Below are 20570 nucleotides of genomic sequence, written 5' to 3'. Positions count from 1 at the left end.
ATATACAAAATTTAAGGTTTTGCATTCTACATATTTGCATTTGTACTCCTTCCCTAACTGGGCCTTATGTTTCTTTCCCTTCTTTCTCCTCGGTGAGGGTTTTGTTCAATTAGGATTAAAAAGCTAGGCAAGAAAGAAATAATGTGCATTGTCCTGTCCATTTTGCTTATTTTGAATAATGTCTCCCTCTTGCCCATATGACTCTCCAAAGGGAATTTTAATAAATTAAGGGTCCGTTTGGTTTGCAGGAGGATTAGGGGTCTGAAATTGGAATCAGAATGGGCTATTCCGATTCCAACGGTTTGGTTGGGCGGAATTGGAATTCCATTCCCATTCTTGCTGGAATAGCATTCTCCTATTTGAGGGAATGGTCGTTCTCTACCTCTCCCTTGGGAATGAAATTCTATTCCTGTTGATTTTAATTACCATTCTTGTCTGAACCAAACAAACTATGGGAATTGACCATTCCAATTCCGATTTCGGAGGATTTCGATTCCGATTGCGATTATGAACAAAACGGACCCCAACTTTTTCAACCAATCCAATTAATGAAGGAGCAAATTAAAAAGGACGACAATTTATAATTTACCTTTTTTTGGGGTAAACTGGTAATGAGTGTATCGGTGAAGATGATCCAATAAATGTACGCTTTATTAAGTCTATATCTTGGTTAAAACTATATTTGACAAGTCTGTGAAATGGAAGTTGTAGGTGTATTAAACAGCCTTTAGAAGCATGATCTTGTTTGCAATGCAAATCTGACCAGATGCAAACATTGCATCTATTTGAAACTATGATTTGTACTCTAATTTGATACAAATTTGCACTCACTGGAATTTGTGCGAAATTACACCCAAAAACTGATAATCAATAACCCTCATCCTACTTCCATTATGTTCATATAAAGTGGAGACTACTTCATTTACTTCTCACAAAGTTAAAAGTAAATTTGAAGCAAAAACCAGTATTTACACTCAACCTATTTGCATTCCCATGCATTTACAAATTACACCAATGTGGACGAAATTTGCACTGCAAGTACAAATGCAAATATGTAAAGTGCAAATACATATAAAACAATTAATACAAAATACAAGGTTTTGCACTCTCATGTACAGTGCAAATACATACAAAATACAAGGTTTTGTACTCTACATATTTGTATTTGTACTCCTTCCAAACTGAGCCTTACAAATACAAATATGTAGAGTGCAAAACCTTAAATTTTGTATGTATTTGTATTGTATATATTTGTATTCGTACCTTTTTCAAACTGAATATAAATACAAATATATATAGTGCAAATACATACAAAATAATATAAAATGTAAGATTTTATACTCTACTTATTTGTAATTTGTATTTATACTCGTTAAAGCTTAGTTTGGAAAAAGTACAAATACAAATATGTACAATATAAATACATACAAAATACATGATTTGCGCTCTAGATATTTGTATTTATACTCCTCCCAAACTGAGCCTTAGTTACAAGAACTCTATTATCTTGATTAATTACTGCCTATTGGCTTATGAATGTACATAGGTCATCCAAACTAAATAAGTAGATTTATTACCAAATTATTGGTTAAAAGTTATTAAAAGTATAGAACTGGTTCTGCACATTTATCACGTTGGGAATGATCTTCTCAGAACCAGACCAGACCCAACTCATTGACATCATTAAAGAACTACAAATAGATGGTCTTACTCTAAAATATGAATCCAAGAAAATAATTAATAATGAAAAATAGATAAGGTCCATGGAAAATAATATTCATATGTTATGAATCTTTGAGCAATCAAAAATTCAAAATCAAAAGGAGCCTCCTCATACACCCTCCACGAGCTTATTTCTTTTTTAGAGTTAGAATATTCCAAAATAATAATACCATGCATTTTTGGGGAATTTATCTATTTCAGTATTTTGTTTGAACATCTAGTTTTTTTATATTGACCAAGGAAGAAAGGCAACTTTTCCCCCAACAATTTTCAATTCTTGAATCAAGCTTCTCTTGATTCATCTTCATCAGTCCGATTCAGAAATAACCAACCAAATTTAAATGACTAGAGTGGAGTTTGATAACACTTTTCGGACTTCTGAATCTGAAAATGTTGTTTTTCAGATGTCACCTTTGTTTGGTGTTGCATCTGAAATATGATTTAAAAAGTTTTTTTCAAATTTGAAATTTTAAGACTGAGGCCCATCAATTAATGGGTTCAAACACGTTTCAAACGTGGTCTAAAGTAAAAAATACCCCTACCCCATTCGACCTCTCTCTCTCTCTCTCTTATCCTACCATCGCCATTGTCACTGCAACTTGCAGCAGTGGCGGTTCTGTGAATAATAATAATAATAATATCATTATTATTATTAATTATTAATTATTTTAATATTTTTTATAGTCATTAATTATTTTTTAATTTTAATCATTTCATTTATTAATTAGTATTTATTAACTATTAATTTTTTATTTTTTATTTGTATTGTTTCAATATTATTTTGAGGTTGAAAATTATTCTTTATGAGATAATGCAAATTGAACTCAACATTTCCAAATAGTATATTATAGGGGTAAAATAGTAAAATTAGTAAATTTCATATGGTAAAGTGTTGATACAACACAAAAAAACTTATGGATTCAGAACCTCTAAAAAGTAGAAAAGCACCTATGCTTCTCTTAAGATTTCATACACAAAATATCTTTTTAACTTTTTAGATCTGAAATTTGATATTCATCAAATGCCACCTTATGGTGCGTGATCTGGCTACTCCTAGTTGGAAAGCGATTCGAACTCCAATTGGGCGGCGAGCTGGACCGATCTGCAAAACAGTGGATCATAGAATCCGGGGTAGCTAACCCGGCAATGTCGTTTCGATGCTTAAGTCAGTACTTATGCTGTGAATGCGAGCTGAATGCTTGAGAACTTGAGTGTTAGTGAGTAGAATAATCATGCATACCTTTTCCTTGAGGTTTCATGACTTTATAGACTGGAGTAGTCGTGGGCCTTACGCAAGATCTCTGAGATCTCTGGGCTGTGCAGATAAGGTTTGTTCCATTTTTGAAGAAGAATAGTATGTTGATAAGGTTTATCGTTTACCTCCGATTCGGGCGGAGCTAGGACGAGTCTCGTTGTGATCTCGAGAAATTCGGGGCCCGTTAAGGAGGCCTTTGGAGAAAACCATGTGGTATTTTGACTCTCCAGCCCCGAACTGGCACTTCAATTCTTTGGTCCCAAATTGGACTGGGTGTCGAGATGCCTCTTCACCGAGGTGGTTTTTTGGGTCGAGTTGGCTGAGTGCTCGAGCTCTGAATGTTGCGAACTGGGTTCGCTTGGCTGAATTGTCACCCCTCGATCAGATCGCGCCTATGTGTCCCCTTCTTACTTGGTCATGCCAAATCACCCTTCATTAATTTCCCCCCACTCCTCGTGCAAGGGGTCCTAACCTGGTGCGGGGAGTTTATGGCGAGTCCAGGTGGATTTGGAGCGAATTCTAGACTTGGCGGGCGAACCGTGGGTCGGGCCTGTTCAACCATCTGGCTCAACCATGAAATGACCCAAGTCGTGTCTCGGTCACGCGTAGATGTCACCCTATTTATAAACTCCGCAGACGCCAAAGAGCGTGCTCAACCATTTTTGTCCTCGGGTAGTGTGCATCCGGTTTTCTTGGGAGTCCTCGGGTAGCGTGCAACCGATTCTCGACCATTGATCGCCGAATGTGGTGGACTATAAATAGGGGGCCGAGGGACCCATTACCTTTGCCATAAATCATGTAACTGAGCTCTCCTGAGGTCACATCGGAGTCCTTCAGCTCGTCATTCTTTCCTTTTGTGTCTGAGGTCATTTTCGTCTTTTTAGTGAGTTCGTCTTCTTTCACTAGTTGTTCCCTTTTCCTTTTCCTATCCAATATGTCTAGTGCTAGCACAGATAGGTTACTTAGCGATACTAGTGAGCCCGAGGGTGCCAAGGTGCGGTTCTTGGCTCCCGTCGGTGAGGCCAGCTCTTTGCTAGAGAGCTCCTCTTTACACCTTCTAGGCGAAACGCCTTTACCCGACATCAGACCATCTCGGCCTGAGGAACCCAAACTTCAGGGGGAGCAGCAGACCTCGAGGGGTCCCATCCTCTTCTCGAGGTTGGGATCCGGATGACACCCTTATTTTTAGTATTCCTTTGGGTTCACGGTCATCAAGAGCTCACGGTTTTTGAGGAGCAACTCGTAGCTGGGTTGTGCTTCCCGCTTCAGCCTTTCATCATAGAAATCATCAAATTCTTCAACATCACCCTTGACCAACTACACCCAAACTCCATCTGTACCATCATAGAACTCTTCTTGCCTGCGAGGGGACACCCGGTAGAGCTATTAAATCTCTCCTCACCCCGGGTTCAAGATTTTGTTCGGTAACCCGAACAAAGTACTGGCCTAGAAGAGGAGGTATTTCTTTGTTCGGAATCCTGAAGGGTGGCCATTCCCGACTCACTAGCGAGTGGCCATTAAGGACCCCGGGGTGAGGCTAGATGTTGAGATTAGGGCGGTCATCAGTTCTTAGAGGGACCTCGGCCTTGAAATGAAAGATTTTCTGGCCAAGGAAAAGCTTGTACGAGTTGGGCTAAGTCCTCCTAGTAGGCCTCCACCTTGCCACACATATAAGTTCACCCTTTTTTCTTTTTGTACTTACTCTAGCTCGCTGCTAACCTTTTATCTTTTCTCTTGCAGAAGCTATGACGGGTGTTGACGCCGCTAACCTTCTGGGGAGTGTTTAGAAGGGAAAGAAGAGGAAGGCCTCGAAGAGATCTCGTCGAGAGGCCAGTTCTTCCATCTTTTGAACCTGAGATCGCAGCGCCAGAGCCGATCTCTACCAAGCTCCTGGGTGAGGAGGTTCGCCCTCAGCCTCCGGTTGTTGACTTAGACGAGGACCAGGATGAGGGGACCCCACCTCGCGAGCCCGAGGGTACGTCGGCGCCCGAGCCTCAGCCCCCTCAGTGAAGGAAAGCATAACGACTCTGCGGCTTGGGCTTCTTAAGAGCAAAGATGTCATGTTCCCTACGGAGGTCGCGGAGTGGGCTGACATATAGACGAGTTAGCTCGGAGGGAGAGCGGATAGCTACTATATGGTGGTAAGTAACCTACCCCTTTGTTTGCTTTCTCATTCTTCTGTTAATGGTACTTACGTGTGCTTTCTATTTTTTAGGTGAACTCTTATATCCACTTGCTCGTCTACCAGTCCAAGATCCGCTTGAAGCGAGCTCGAGAGGTTGAAGAAAATGCTCGGAAGCTTTACCGCGAGCTGGATTTGGCTCGGGGTGAAGTCCTTAAGGCCAAAAAGGGAGCTCAGAGCCAGGAGGAACTGATCCTTATGCTAACGAAGGAGAAGAAGAAGCTTAAAGGGGAGAAGGAGGCTCTCCTCTGGGAGAATGAGAACCTCAAGGCGATGATCAAGGAGCGCATTGATATCTTCGACACCACCATCGAGGAGGTGCGGATTCAAGAGAGGGATCGCGCCATCAAGGAGTTCAAAGATCTCCAGGTCAAGTATGGCTCTAGCTCGTACTGATCGTGTTTGAAGCTTTGCAAGTGGCTGATGCAGCAGAAGTTTCCCGAACTCGACTTTGGATCTATCTCCATGTCCGCCGTCACTTCTGAGATGGCGAAGGAAGCCGACGAGGAACCTGACTCCTCTGAGGGGGAAGTGAAGACGAAATTCTCGAGGTGAGACCTTCAGGGGAGGCAGGCCGAGATGACGTGGAGGAGGACCGCATGAAGACCAACCTAACCGCTGGAGGGGATTCTAGCAGATCCGATGCTTAGACATGCCTCTTTTCTTGGACCCCCCATATATGATGTACATCCCGGGCCTCTAAGCTCGATTGAAGTAGTTGTTTTTGTTATTTTTTTGTACTCGAAACTTTTGTTAATGAAACACTATACTTCGAAAAAATCTCATGTGTGTGAATACAACAAAATCTTTTTTAAGTAAATTTTTTTCTAAGTGTTGGTTATCCAGAAGTGTTGAGCTAACGAATTGGACTCCAAGTAGAAATAACCTTGTATCATTGTACGCTGAGGTGGACGGACACTGTAGGGTACATACCCGACCTGTCTACAGATGGGCTACTCACTTGCCTAAATGTTGGTTATCCCTTAGTGCCGAGCTAATGAGCTAGATTCCAGGTGGGATTATCATTACGTTGTTGTACGCCGAAGTGGATAGACACCGTAGGGTTTGCACCCGAGATGTCTATGCCTCATAGGCGACTAGGACTTGTTTTCCTATGCCGAAGAGGCGAGTAGGACTTGTCGTAGTGCCGAGGTCTTTTGTCAGCTTGGCACCATAGCCCTTAGGCTTCTAGGAGTGACTCACAGTCCTCTCTCCAGTCGGTCGTCTTTTTCGACCAGTTCGATGGTCACATAGACTTAAAGAAAATTTTCCTCAGAGTCACAAGTTCATAAGTAGTACCTTCTTAGGTTATCGATATTCCATGCTCGAAGAACCTGCTTCCCTTCCAAAGTTTCAAGCTCATATGTGCCTTTCCCGAACACCTGCTTTATTCGGTACGAACCTTTCCAATTAGGTTCGAGCTTACCTACATTGGTCTCAAGTACCATTACCTTCCAGAGAACCAGGTCGCCGACACAAAAGTGTCATTTTCTGACCCAGGCATTATAGTACCGAGCTACTCTTTGTTGGAAAGCTACGGTCCGAATGTAAGCCAGGTCTCGTACCTCCTCTACTAGGTCCAGGTTGGTACGAAACTCGTCATCATTCATTTTCTCATCATAAGCCTCCAATCGTAATGTGGGCACCTCTATTTTCGTCGGGATCACCGCTTCAGTGCCATATGTGAGGTTGAAAGGGGTTTCACCCATCGCAGTCTTAATAGTAGTTTGGTAGGCTCAAAGGACACTGGAAGTTCGTCCACCTACAATCCCTTGGCTCGAGCTTTCAATCCGCAAAGTATTGCTCTGTTAATTACTTTTGCTTGCCCGTTCGCCTGGGGGTGTGCCACCGAGGTAAAATTTTGTTGAATCCCCATCTCGACACACCATTTTTGAAACTTAACATTTTGGAACTGCTTCCCATTGTCGGATATCAGCACTCGAGGTAGTCTAAAGCGGCATACAATGCTTTTTCAGAAGAAATTCTGTATGTTGCGGGCTGTGATCGTTACCAAGGGTTTGGCTTCCACCCACTTCATAAAATAATCTACTGCTACAACCAAGAACCTCCTCTGCCTATTGCTGGTGGGAAAGGACCAAGGATGTCGATTCCCCACTGCACAAAGGGCCACGGGCTAGTGAGGTATTTCAAATTAGTAGCAGGTTGATGGTGAATGTTGGCATTCCTCTAACACCTGTCACACTTTTTGATGAGCTCGAGTTTATATGCCTTCACCGTGGGCCAATAATAGCCTTGCCTTAACACTTTATGTGCGAGAGCTCTGCCCCCAAGTGTCCACCGCACAAGCCTTCATGGGTGTCGCAAAGTACATGCTCAGCTTCTAAGAGTTGCAACCAGCGCAAGTAAGGGAGCGTGAATGATCTTCTGTACAACTATCCGTATATGAGGACGTACTTAGCTAACTAGCGCTCTACCCTTCGGGTCACGTTGCATTCTATAGGTAGGGTCCCGTGGAGTAGATAACTCATGAGTGGGTCGATCTAGCTCGGTTCCGCTTGTGATACGGGAGCGACCTCTTCTGCCCCCCCCCTCGCCCTTGAGAATGCTGGGCCAAGGTAAGTCCTCTATGTACATAGTTTGCATGTTGTTGTTGTTCATGCTAGCTAGTCATGACAATGCGTCAGCCTCATAATTTGTCTAATAAAGCTGGAGATGAAGATGCACAGAATCTCCTAAACTTTGGACAAGTAAGCTGCCATAGTGGGGTCACAGGCTTCGTACTCACTAGTGACTTGGATAACCACTATTTGTGAGTCGCTGCATACGATGAGGTGCTTTGCTTTCATTTCCCTTGCTAAGGTTAGCCCGACGAACAACGCTTCATATTCTGCCTCGTTGTTCGATGCCTCAAATCCAAACTAGAGAGCATACTCCAACTTCACCTCGCTTGGAACGTACAATATTAGTCCAACGCCGCTTCCCTGCTTGTTGGATGAGCCGTCGATGAAGAGGATTCAGGGCTCCCCGTCCCAGGTCAGTTTCACTCTGATTGGGACTAGCGCCGCATTGGATGATGCTCCTGTCGTGTGAGCGAACTCGGTCAACTCGGGGGTCGTTGTGTTGAACGTGCACTCTACTATAAAATCGGCCAAGACTTAAGCTTAGACTGTTGGTCGAGGCTCATACCAAATGTCATACTCGCTTAGCTTGATGGACCACTTCATTAATCTCCCGGACACCTCAGACTTGAGCATAATCTGCCTCAGGGGTTTGTTGGTGAGAATGACGATAGTATGGGCCTGGAAGTACGGGCAAAGTTTTCGGGCTACTATGATTAGTGTGTATGCTAGTTTCTTGATCTCTGAATATCTAGTTTATGCATCTTGCAAAATTTTGCTAACATAGTAGATGGGTCATTGAACCCAACCTACTTCTTTGATCAGTATCAAATTAACAACTTCATCACTCACGGAAATGTATAGTTTTAACCCGTCCCCTTTTTCGGGTCGAGTTAAAACTGGGGCGGTACCTAAGTACTTTTTCAGCTCATCAAAAGCGAGTTGTCATTTTTCAGTCCACTCAAAGTCTTTGCTCTTTTTTATGGATTTAAAAAAGGGTAAGCACTAGTCTGCTAATTTGGACATGAAGCGGCTTAGGGCGGCTATCCAACCAATAAGCCTCTAAACCTCTTTTATTTTGTGGGGTGGTCTCATATCTAAAATCGCGTTTATTTTGTCCAAGTTGGCCTCGATGCCGTGTTGATTGACTATACAACCTAGAAATTTACGCAAAGTGATTCCAGAGACGCATTTATTCGGATTCAACTTCATGTTATATCTTCGTAAAATTTAAAAAACATCTTTTAAATCATTCATCAAAGAATTTGAAAACTGGGTATTCACGACCATGTCATCAACATAACATTCTACTTTATTGGCAATTAATGGCTCAAAAATCTTATTTACAAGGCGCTGGAATGTTGCCCCAGCATTTTTTAATTCGAAGGGCATGACCTTGTAACAGTATAACCCGAGCTTAGTTATGAAAGCGGTCATCTCTTCATCAACAGGAACCATCTTAATTTGGTTGTAACCAAAAAAGGCATCCAAGAAGCTCAGGAACTCATGCCCCGAGGTCGCGTCCACTAGGCGGTCGATCTTGGTTTGCGGGAAGCAATCTATTGGATAGGCTTTGTTCAAGTCAGTGCACATGCGCCACTTGCCATTGGCTTTTTTCACCAGAATTAGGTTAGCTACCCAACTCGGGTAATGGACTTCCCTGATGAAGTCTGCCACGAGGGGCTTCCCAACCTCTTCATCGACTACCCTCCAACGTTCCAGGGTGGGGTTGCACTTCTTCTGCCTTACTGGCCTAACTAAAGGGTCGGTATTAAGTTTGTGAGTTATAATGTTTGGGTCAATCCCGGCATCTCTATCGAGGACCAAGCAAAAATAAATAAATTTTCAAGTAAGAAACTTACTAGCTGGGTTCGGAGTGGTTCGCTGATCGAGGCACCAATCTGAAGGGTCTTGATTGGTTCAGCAACAGAGACTAGTATGTGGATCGTCTCTTCTTTCGGGGCAGCTCGTTCGTCGAGGTACTCCATTGGTCACTCGAGTTCGACATCCTCTGCTAGCTTTACTTTCCCTTTCAAGGCATCCACGTAGCACTTGCGGGTTTCGAGCTGGTCACCTCGCACGACTCCCACTCTATAATCAGTTGGGAATTTCATTGCTAAATAGTGAGTGGATACAAAACATGTGCGATAGGTCGACCTACTATAGCGTTGTACGGGGAGGGAGTCACGACTTCCACGGGTACTGTGATTCGACCAAGAGGTCTGACCTCATAGCCGCTGAACCCTACCAATGGAGTATCTGCTGGTTTCAGGTCGCTCTGCTGTAACTATGGTTTATCAAAGGTCTCCTTGAAGAGTATATCTGCAGAGATGCCTGAGTCTACCAAGATGTGTTTGACCTCAAAGTCGTTAATCCTTAGTTTCACCACTGAGGCATCATCGTGAGGGTACTGGATCCCACACGCATCGTCCTCAATGAAGTAGATCGGTTCTTCAAGCCGAAGTCGCTTTGGTGGGTTCTCCCCTTCATTCTCCAATTTGTGGACCGAGGTCCTCCCAACTGTCGATGTACATCCGGTGATAATGGACCACCGGTAATCATGTTAATTACCCCAGGATCGATCTTTCCTCTTGAAACTATCATGGTGGTTGCTCATTCTGCCTGTTGACCTCGGGGTCATTCCTCTTCTGGTCCCCCTATCAATCTACCTGTCGGTATGTTTGTCCCCTCTCTTCTTGCAATATGAAGTTCTTCAAGTACCCGTGGCAGATAAGTTCCTCGATCTCGCCACGAAGATTCCTGCAATTCTCCGTGTTGTGTCCATGATCTCGGTGGAAATGGCAATAGACATTCGGATTTCTTGTTGTCGGGTCTCCCCTTAGCCTGGGAGGTCGTTTGACGAAGGAGGAGTCCTTAATAGCCATTAATATCTCTCCTCGCTTGGCGTTCAAAGGTGTGTAGCTCGTTCTCTCCACAGGTGGGGTCCTAGAGCACCGACTTGACTTGCGGGTGCGCGAGGGGGACTGGCTTCTTGACTTGCTTCTTCCCCTACTCGAGGACTTGCTTTTCTTCATTTTATGCCCACCATTTTTTGTTCCTTCATTCTCTCTCTTCCTCTTTTCCGGTGGTGGATTGTCGATCTTTTGGTTGATCTCCTCCTCGGTACCGATGGACTAATATGCTAACTTGAGAAATTCGGTGATATCTTTTGGTTTGTTTGATACCACATGCCACTTGAACTCTTTATGGGTAATTCCTTTCTTTGTCGCAGTGAGTCATACCGTTGGGTCGAGATCTAGTATCTGCAAGCAAGTATCATTGAAGCGCTTTATATAACTTTGAATTGATTCTCCCTCCCTCTGAACCATATTCAAAAGGCTTTCTTACGACTTTGGGCACTTCTTACTGATAATGAAGTGCGTAGTAAACAGGTCGGCGAATTGAGACTAACTTTTGATGGAGCCCGACGCGAGGTTCTGATACCAAGTTCGGACTACACCCCTAAACGTAGTAGAGAAGGCCACACACATGTAGGACTCATCAGCCCCAATTAGGTGCATCTGAGGTTAGAAAGAGTCCACATGATCATTGGGGTCAAACGACCCGTCATACTTGTCTAACAGGGGCACCTTGAAGTCTTTTGGCATTGGAGTTGCCAAGAGCTCAGGAGACAGAGGGGATGACCGGCAAAGTAATGGAGGCGTAATCTTCATAGCCACTGAGCTCACTTCTTCCTTTGGCTTGCTCTTCTTGTCGGCCTAACTTCATCGGTGGACTATTTCTGGTCGAGGGGTGGCGTGTCTTGCGATGCTGCCGCTGCTGCTTCTTCACCAGCTCAGCGTTGGTACTATTGACTTCAGTGTGGTCTGGTATTTCAGCATTATCGCGAGGTAGATCCTGGTTCCTTCTTGTTAGATTCTCTTGGTTGTGGGGCTCGCCCTAGCTATCGTGAGGGACATAGGGGTCTTGCCTCGATTTTGCACCTCGAACTCCAAACTGATTATTATCTGCTCGTGAGCCGTCGTTTTCCTGTTGGGAGTGCCGAGGCAGATTGGTCCTATTGGGCTGACTATCCCCAGACCTGTTTCTAAAATTTCCTTGCGATACTAGAGGAGTGTGCTGACCATCTCTCCTCCCACGGGCGAAACCTAACCCCTGGGAGGAATCGGTACTTGCGAGGTCTCTTCACCCCAATGGGGAGATCGGTTGATGTTTTGGTTGGTTCCATGACGATTTGGGATCCGGCCCTAACGGAACCCTGGGTGTCGAGGTGGAACCGGCTGCTGGTTCGACTGCAATGGTGGGAACTGGTGCTGATACTGTTTGTACAGATAGTTTTACTAAAACTGTTGGACCTGCTTCATTTGGATCTGAATTGTCTGGACACACTAAACGAGGTCATGGAACTGGGAATGCCCGATTCCAAGGGGAACCACAGATGGTTCAGAGAAAGTCGCGCCCACCACTAGGGGAAGTGGGATGCTCACTTGCATGGTGCTCTATGGTATAGACAGTGACGGGACTCCGGACACTGTAAATGGAATAGTAAACTGGCCGATGCATATCGTAGGACCTTGGGGGATGGTTGATTGCTGAGCTTACCCCCAGTGACGTTCATCTCGATACTTTTTCCGGTGTTGCTGGAAGAGTCCATCAGCATAAGTTGAAAGATAAGATTGCAAATAAAGTTGGGGTGACCTTTTTGATTGTTCCCACAGACAACGCCAATTGATGGTGCGCGATCTGGCTACTCCTAGCTGGAAGGCGATCCGAACTCCAATTGGGCGGCGAGCTGGACCGATATGCAAAATAGTGGATCAGAGAACCCGGGGTAGCTAACCCGACAAGGTCTCTCCGATGCTTAAGTCAGTACTTATGCTGTGAATGCGAGTTGAATGCTTGAGAACATGAGTGCTAGTGAGTAGAATAATCACGCATACTTTTGCCTTGGGGTTTCATGACTTTATATATTGGAATAGTTGTGGGCCTTACGAAAGATCTCCGAGATCTCCAGGTTTTGCATATAAGGTTTGTTTCATTTTTGAAGGAGAAAAGTATGTTGATAAGGTTTATCGTTTACCTTCGATTCGGGCTGAGCTAGGACGAGTCTCATCGTGATCCCGAGAAATTTAGGACCCGTTAAGGAGGCCTTTGGAGTCAATCATGTGGTATTTTGACTCTCCAGCCCCGAACTGGCACTTCAATTCTTTGGTCCCGAACTAGATTGGGTGTCGAGGTGCCTCTACACCGAGGTGGTTTTTTGGGCAGAGGTGGTTGAGTGCCCGAGCTCCAAATGGTGCAAACTAGGTTCACTTAGATGAGTTGTCACCCCTCAATTAGATCGCGCATGCGTGTCCCCTTCTTACTAGGTGCCAAATCACCCTTCATCACCACCTAAGTTGCATTTTCGCACAATGTGTAATAATAATAATAATAATAATAATAATAATAATAATAATAATAATAATAATAATAATAATAATAATAAGAAGAAGAAGAAGAAGAAGAAGAAGAAGAAGAAGAATTAATTATAAATTATTTTTACTAATTATTAATTATTTTAATATTTTTATAGTCATTATTTTTTTTTAATTTTAATCATTTCATTTATTAATTATTAATTATTTATTTTTATTTGTATTGTTTCAATATTATTTTGAGGTTGAAAATTATTTTTTATAAGATAATGCAAATTGAACTCAACATTTCCGAATAGTATATTCTAGGGGTAAAATAGTAAAATTAGTGAATTTCATATGGTAAATGGTTGATCCAATAGAAACAGACTTATGGATTTAGAGCCTCTAAAAAGTAGAACAGCACATATACTTCTTTTAAGATTTTAGACAAAAAAAATATCTTTTTAACTTTTTAGATCTAAAATTTCATATTTATCAAATGCCACTTAAGTTGCATTTTTGCACAATGTGCAATGATAAGAATAATAATAATAATAATAATAATAATAATAATAATAATAATAATAATAATAATAATAATAATAATAATAATAATAATAATAATAATAATAGTAATAATAATAATAATAGTAATAGTAATAATAATAAACAGTAATAGTAATATAATAATTATTATTAATTATAAATTACTTTTACTAATTATTAATTATTTTAATATTTTTATAGTCATTAATTATTTTTAATTTTAATTGTTTCATTTATTAATTAATATTTTTTAATTATTAATTTTTTATTTTTTATTTGTATTGTTTCATTATTATTTTGAGGTTGAAAATTATTTTTTATGAGACAATGCAAATTGAACTCAACATTTCCAAATAGTATATTCTAGGGGTAAAATAGTAAAATTAGTGAATTTTAGATGGTAAAGTGTTGATCCAACACTAGGGCTGTTCACGGGTTGGGTTGGGTCGGTTTATTGAGGTTTTTCCAACTGGCCTAACCTGGTCGGGTTACTTGAACTTGAAACCGAAACCGACCTAGTGTTAAGCAAAATCGACCTAGTCGGTTTGAGTCGGGTTGGGTCGGTTTGGGTCAGTTTTGACTCTAAGTTCAACCATGCTTGACAGAAACTCAACTGCAATATATATGTGTGGACTGTGGCACAACAATATGTGAGGTAGTGAACGCGGGAAAAGCCTTGTTTTTGATAAACAGGATATACCTCTAGTCCACAGTTTGGACTTTGGAGAGGAGAAGAAGAGCAAAACACATATATAATAATAATGCCTATTATAGAGGTATATATGTTATATATCTTTTCAGTAATTAAGTTTTATCTCCAAAACCACCAACTTATCCCTTTGATTATATATTCATTTTGAAGTTTAATTGTCTTAAATGGGATTTGGGTGAATTATGTAGGGAGACTTCAGGACAGTTAATTACAATCATTAATCTAGCCAATGTAATAGATCTGAAGAGGGACAATTAGTTATGGGGGCTTAATTAATTTAAACTTCATAAAGGGACAATTAGTCGGTTCAGTTTGGGTCGGTTTATGATGTTTTAGAACCCGAAACCGACCGGTGCTGAAGATAACCCGGCTGACTCGAGTTGGGTTGGTCCAGGTTGGTCGGGTTGGGCCTTCTTATAAACAGCCCTATCCAACACAAACAAACTTATGGATTCAGATCCTCTAAAAAGTAGAAAAGCACCTATGCTTCTTTTAAGATTTTAGACACAAAAAATATATTTTTAATTTTCAAATCTAAAATTTCATATTTATGAAATACCACCTAAGTTGCATTTCACGCAATGTGCATTGCACCTTCAACTTCAGCTCCACACCCCCCACAACCAATGTTGATATTCATTGCCTTTTGCTGCCAACAAAGCTCTTTTCTTAAGAACATATGGGTTAAGTACACTGCAACCCAATGCAGAATTCTGAATTACAGCCCCCCTATAGTCTATTAATAACCCCTCTTATAAGCCACATCTTACCTGTGAATTTGGCATCAATTCAGGGTCAGGATTCATCCCGTAAGGTGGGGTTAAAAGAATTCTGAACTGAACTGATCAGTCATTCTCCCAATATAGTTCCGCTGTCATAATTTTAGTTGGCTAGCTATTTAATATTAGATATAGTTAAGCCAATCGATCAAAAGTAACACCCATAAATTGTTTCCATTTCAAATACTTTGGCATTTGATGAGTGTTTATTTTGTTGTCTGGTCAGTTAAGGACTAGTTGTTGCCACTTGGCAATATATATTCTTAATTTTCTTCCGTCAAAAAGTGATTAGTGTGTTTAGTTAGGAATATGCATTGGATAATTCACCATGTCACGGCCTGTGTGGCCGTGAGAGTACGTAGGTAGAGCTAGCAAATTTCGGTGATGAGAACCCCAAAAGATATAGAGCGGCCATATCATGTCAATTATCAATGGAGTTAGGACTTGGGAAGCTTCAAGCTACCGTATAAGACTGCAACTATTTTTATATTACTACTTACAACTCAGTGCTGACTGCCGAACAGAGGCGGCTCTACCAAACCCACAATGCTGCATTATAAAAACAAATGCTAATAGCAACTAGTCCAATTGTAACAAATTAAACATAGAAATTAAAACGGCTTCGATCTCTTTCTCCCGTAGATTCTGCTGCCATTACCACCACTGCATTCTCCTTCTACCAGAGGAGACCCCTAGCAGTCATCCCTATGGTTGGCAAAAGAAATCATCGAACCATTCGTAAGGTGTCATGTGAAGCTATAGACGGAGAACATACGCCAACACAAAGAAACACAACAAAGTACTCCAGCAGTGGAGATGGGTCTTTGGGGAGATTAATGGATAGGAGGAATATTGTGCTTATTGGTTTAGGACGTCTATATAGTGCAACCAGCCTTAGGGTGGACCACTTGGCAATTGGGGTTCCAATTTTGCCACCTGATCTATCCAATTAAGTGTGGTCCGGCCAACTTACCGCCCGGTGCAAAGCCCCACCGATTGCTGTCCACCCACGGCCAACTTGAATTGAACATTGTTGATTTCAAGTTATCATCTTCATCAGAGCCCATGCGCATTATGCAACTGCCTGGCAGCTCACTTGGTTGACAATGAGTACATTGCCAAGTACTCCAAGGCCATTGCCCTCATGAAGGCTCTCCCAGCCGATGACCCACGTAACATTATGCAACAGGCCAATTTTCATTGTGCCTAGCTACTATGGTGGTGCTTACGATCAGATCGGTTTCCCTGACTTAGAAATCCAAGTCCACTTGTTGTGGCTCTTTTACCCCTTCCATCGTTACCATCTCTACTTCTTTGAGAAGATTCTGGGCTAATTGGTGATCCAACCTTTGCCTTGCCCTCCTGGAACTAGGATTCTCCTTCAGGCATGTAAATTTTGACCATGTATGCCAATCATGGTTTTCAAGACCGGACCGGACTGGAAAAAACGGGAATCGGTCAGGTGATTGACTCTATTTTTTTAGAAAACCGGATTTTACTCAAAAACCATTGATTTTGATTAGCAAACCGTTGACCTGGGCGGTTAGCCATTCAAACTATTTTGACCGTTTTTTATTTTTTTATTATTTTATTTTTTGTCAGAACAGGCCAACCATTCGGTTCGAATGATCGGACTGTTTGACCCAGGAATTGGACCCCTGACCGGTTCGTTCTCTGGGCCTGTTTTAAAAACCTTGATGCCAACCCAAACTCACCTATTTATGACGAGAATCGTGATGCCAGATACCAACCGTCTGAGTTTGTTTATCTCAACTACAACCTAGTAGATTCCAACAGTAGCGGAGCCAGGAAATTTTCATAAGGGGCCAGGGGAGCCAACCATTGAGTTGGGGAGTGGAGGGGGAATTTACATGAAAATTTGTATTAATAGTGACTCAGTTTGGAAGGAGTACAAACACAAATATGTATAGTACAAATATATGCAAACTAATACAAAATACATAGTTTTACACTCTACATATTTGTATTTATACTCCTTCCAAATTGAGCCTAAACAATAAGTTAGGAACAACCAATCCAATGGCTCCCTTGGGTCCCCCCTAACTCTGCCCTTGGACTCCAATAGAACTCCTAACCCAGTTTGGAAGTACAAACACAAATATGTACAATACAAATATATACAAACTAATACAAAATACATAGTTTTGCACTCTACATATTTGTATTTATACTCCTTCAAAATTGAGCCTAAACAACAAGTTAAGAACCTATCCATCATGTACTATCGGCAAATGCATGATAACCAATGGCACAAATGCGTAGCTCTTCCTTTCCTTATTAGAACTCCCTTTCGTGCTGGAGACCCAAGGTTCACTACTGGGTTGGTGGTCGTAACCAGCCTAACAAGGTTCTAAATATTGATATGTCCGATAAGACAGTAGAGGTGTATTGGGCAGTATCGATATTTTTTTTTTACTTTTTTTTTCAAATCCAGTTCAGGGGGCTGGTTTAAGTTTCGTCCACCCCATAAATCAGTCAAAACCCCGATACACTCTCTGTAGGGGTATATCGGGGTGCTCCTGATACGATATGTATCGGCTGATATGTATTGATACTTTGAACCTTGCAGCCTAATATCAAGAACATGGTGAATTTTTACTTAGCTGCCCGAGACCCAAGGTTCAAAATATCAATACAGCCCAAGACTTAGTAGGGGCATATCGGCCCTCACTACTTTTTTTTCTTTATAAACCTAGTTCAAAGGGGTTGGTCTAAGCCTCTTCTACCCCTGAACCGGGTTAAACCCCGAAACACCCGGGCATTAGGGCATATCAGGAAACTCACAATACAGTCTGATATGTATCGAAATTTCGAACCTTAAGGAGACCCTCTCTTCTATGCTCTCCACAGCAACGTCAATCGGATGTGGATGATATGAAGAAACTACTAGGAAAGATGAAGGATTTCAAGAACCCTGATATGGTTGGACACCACATCCCAGCTGGTGAGAGTGAAGATTCAAGACTGCTTGGACAAAAAGAAACTACGGTATCCTGTGTTATCAGGATGTGGAGCTTCCGTGGTTGAAAGCTAAGCCCATGCATGCCTCGTAAAACCAATGCATATACGTGCAAGCAAACATTGTAGAGAGGGGAATCAAGAAGACGAAGAAGACTGTGAGTGAGTTCCCAAAAGAGCTGGACACGGCATTCAAAACAGTGGTTAAGAAGCCAGGAGGAGAAAGAGTCTGAAGAGGATTGGTGATAGATGATATAGAGGTGGTGAAGTTCGATGTATACATGAATATATCAACGATGAAGACGAAGCGATTGGGAGGACTTGGATGTTGAAAGTGATGATGATGAGGTGGTGGTGACTACAGTCCCACCATTGGAGGGGTCGGGATAGTCTTTGCTTCCTCATTTTATTAATTGGTTTAAGAATCCTGGCCCCTCTTTCTTATCTTTAACTTTTTTTTTCCTTTAATCGTGAAGAATGAAGATGTTTACTGCAGCAACAGTATCGTCTGTGTTTTCAATAAATTCAATAAATCCATTGAACTGATCATGAAGTCTCAAGTACTTCATAATTAGTTTAATGCTTTTCCCTCGGCATCTTTTTCTTGCCATCAATCCACATCCTGAGTTGACTTTTCTAAGAGAACCAGTAAGAGGTGCTAAACTAAGCCCGGACCCGAAGAGCCCAGATTTCCTCCTCACTAGAGGTGTAGATGGTCCGTGCTGTATTGGGTCTGAGGTTTTCAAGTCCATGGGTCGGCACGGCACGGCACAATCAAGCGGGCCGTGCCGCTCAACATAACCCATATATACTGTTTATTTATTTTATATATATACAATATAATATATTATATAAATTATAATTATATAATAATATATAGTATATAATAAATATTTTTTTCAATTTTATTATATTAATTTATTTAATTATTGTATATATAAACAATTGTATACATCAGAATTCATATAAAATTAAAATTTAAGTTTTTTTAAATTTTTAAATAAATAAGCAAAAATATCTTTGGCCCGATCCATGGCCTAGCCCATGGGCCAGCCCAGCCCGCAGCACGGTACGGACCCACCTGGGCCTAGGCCATGGGCCGTGTCGGGCCGACCCCCAAAATTTCCACCAAAAGGATGGCACAACCCGTGGCGGCCCGCGAGCCAGCACGACACGGCCCACCTTTAGGGTGGGCCGCCAACGGGCCATATTGTGCCAGCCCGGCCCGGCCCACTTTATACCTCTACTCCTCACTTTTCCTACCCACTCTCTATCAAATCCCGAATGGAACCTGAACCATCCTGGCCCCATCACATCTCCTTAGTCGTTACAATTGTCACGTTTACTTCTGGTTGGGTGTTACTGTCCCGTGTTATAATATTGTTTCTAACTTTTAGTAGACCCAAATTCCCTCCTCAACAGAAAAAGAAAAAGAAAAGAAATAAAGATATCTAACTTCTCCATAACCGTTGTTAGTTGAGTTCAGATGTATTGAATTGTGGCTAAACCAGTGCTCTCTCTATCTTTAGCTTCACACGACACCTAACCAAGGATTTGATGCAGTATTGGCCATTTGCTTGTCGACCATATCCAACTGCAAGTTAAGATGCAAAAAAAAAAGTGATACTTTTTTTAACCCCAAAGAGTTGTGGTGGATCTTCCTTAACCTCTTTAATTAGTTTAATTAAAATTTTGATTATCATCTTGACTCAGCTAGGTAGGATGTTCTACTATCAGCATCTACTTTTAGAAATCCCAATAAACTGGTATTAAAGATCCCAATAGAAGAATCCCTAGGCTTTTTTTTTCCTTATTATTTGCAATGATTTGGAAAATCTATTGTGTTTGAATTAGTTATGTGGTTTATTTGATTTGCTTTTCATTGTAACAGCACTAATGTTTTCGTTTTCCCTTTTTTTCAGGTTTTCCTTCTTTTTAGGGTGCTCCTTGAAGTATTGTTCAGGTTTGGGTTTCAACGGTGGTTTGATTTGAGTTTAGGGTTTCAGTTGTTTTTCATTCTATTTGTCTTTCTATCCTCTAACTTGATCTCCTTTACTATTTGTTTTGTCTTTTTTTCTGTTCACATGCTTCTTTGTCTAATTTGCAGGTTTTCCTTTTGTTCATTCTATGTTTGCAAGATTCCCTTTTGTTCTCTAGTACAAATGGAGTTCAAGGGTGGCTCTTGTGATAATTTCTTCATTCTATGTTTGTAATTCAAGTTCATATGTTTGTGTGATTTAAGATTGTCGATTAGGATAGATGGCTTTTCATATGTTGTTTTTCTTTTCCAAATCACTTTGTTTTTTCCTAGCTTGATGTGATCTATTTCTCCTTCTTTATGTTTATTTTTTTACAAGATTCGACTCCCTCTATTTTGCAATTTAAGTATTATTGACTATTGAGGTTGTCTTCATTGTGCCTACTCTACTGTACTTTTGTATTTTCATTTTCCTTTT

General features: G+C 41.5%; 1 pseudogene; it reads left to right on the top strand.

Annotated features, from left to right (window-relative positions):
• The first annotated feature begins 11996 nt into the window (after positions 1–11996).
• On the top strand, positions 11997–16957 carry LOC104610440 (polyphenol oxidase, chloroplastic-like; annotated as a pseudogene).
• Positions 16958–20570: the final 3613 nt, after the last annotated feature.

This window comes from Nelumbo nucifera, chromosome 1, assembly GCF_055504915.1.
Source record: "Nelumbo nucifera cultivar China Antique chromosome 1, China Antique-T2T, whole genome shotgun sequence".
NCBI classification, from domain to species: domain Eukaryota; kingdom Viridiplantae; phylum Streptophyta; class Magnoliopsida; order Proteales; family Nelumbonaceae; genus Nelumbo; species Nelumbo nucifera.
The sequence above is the reverse complement of the archived record's forward strand: the minus strand, read 5'-3'. Positions and strand labels throughout refer to the sequence as shown.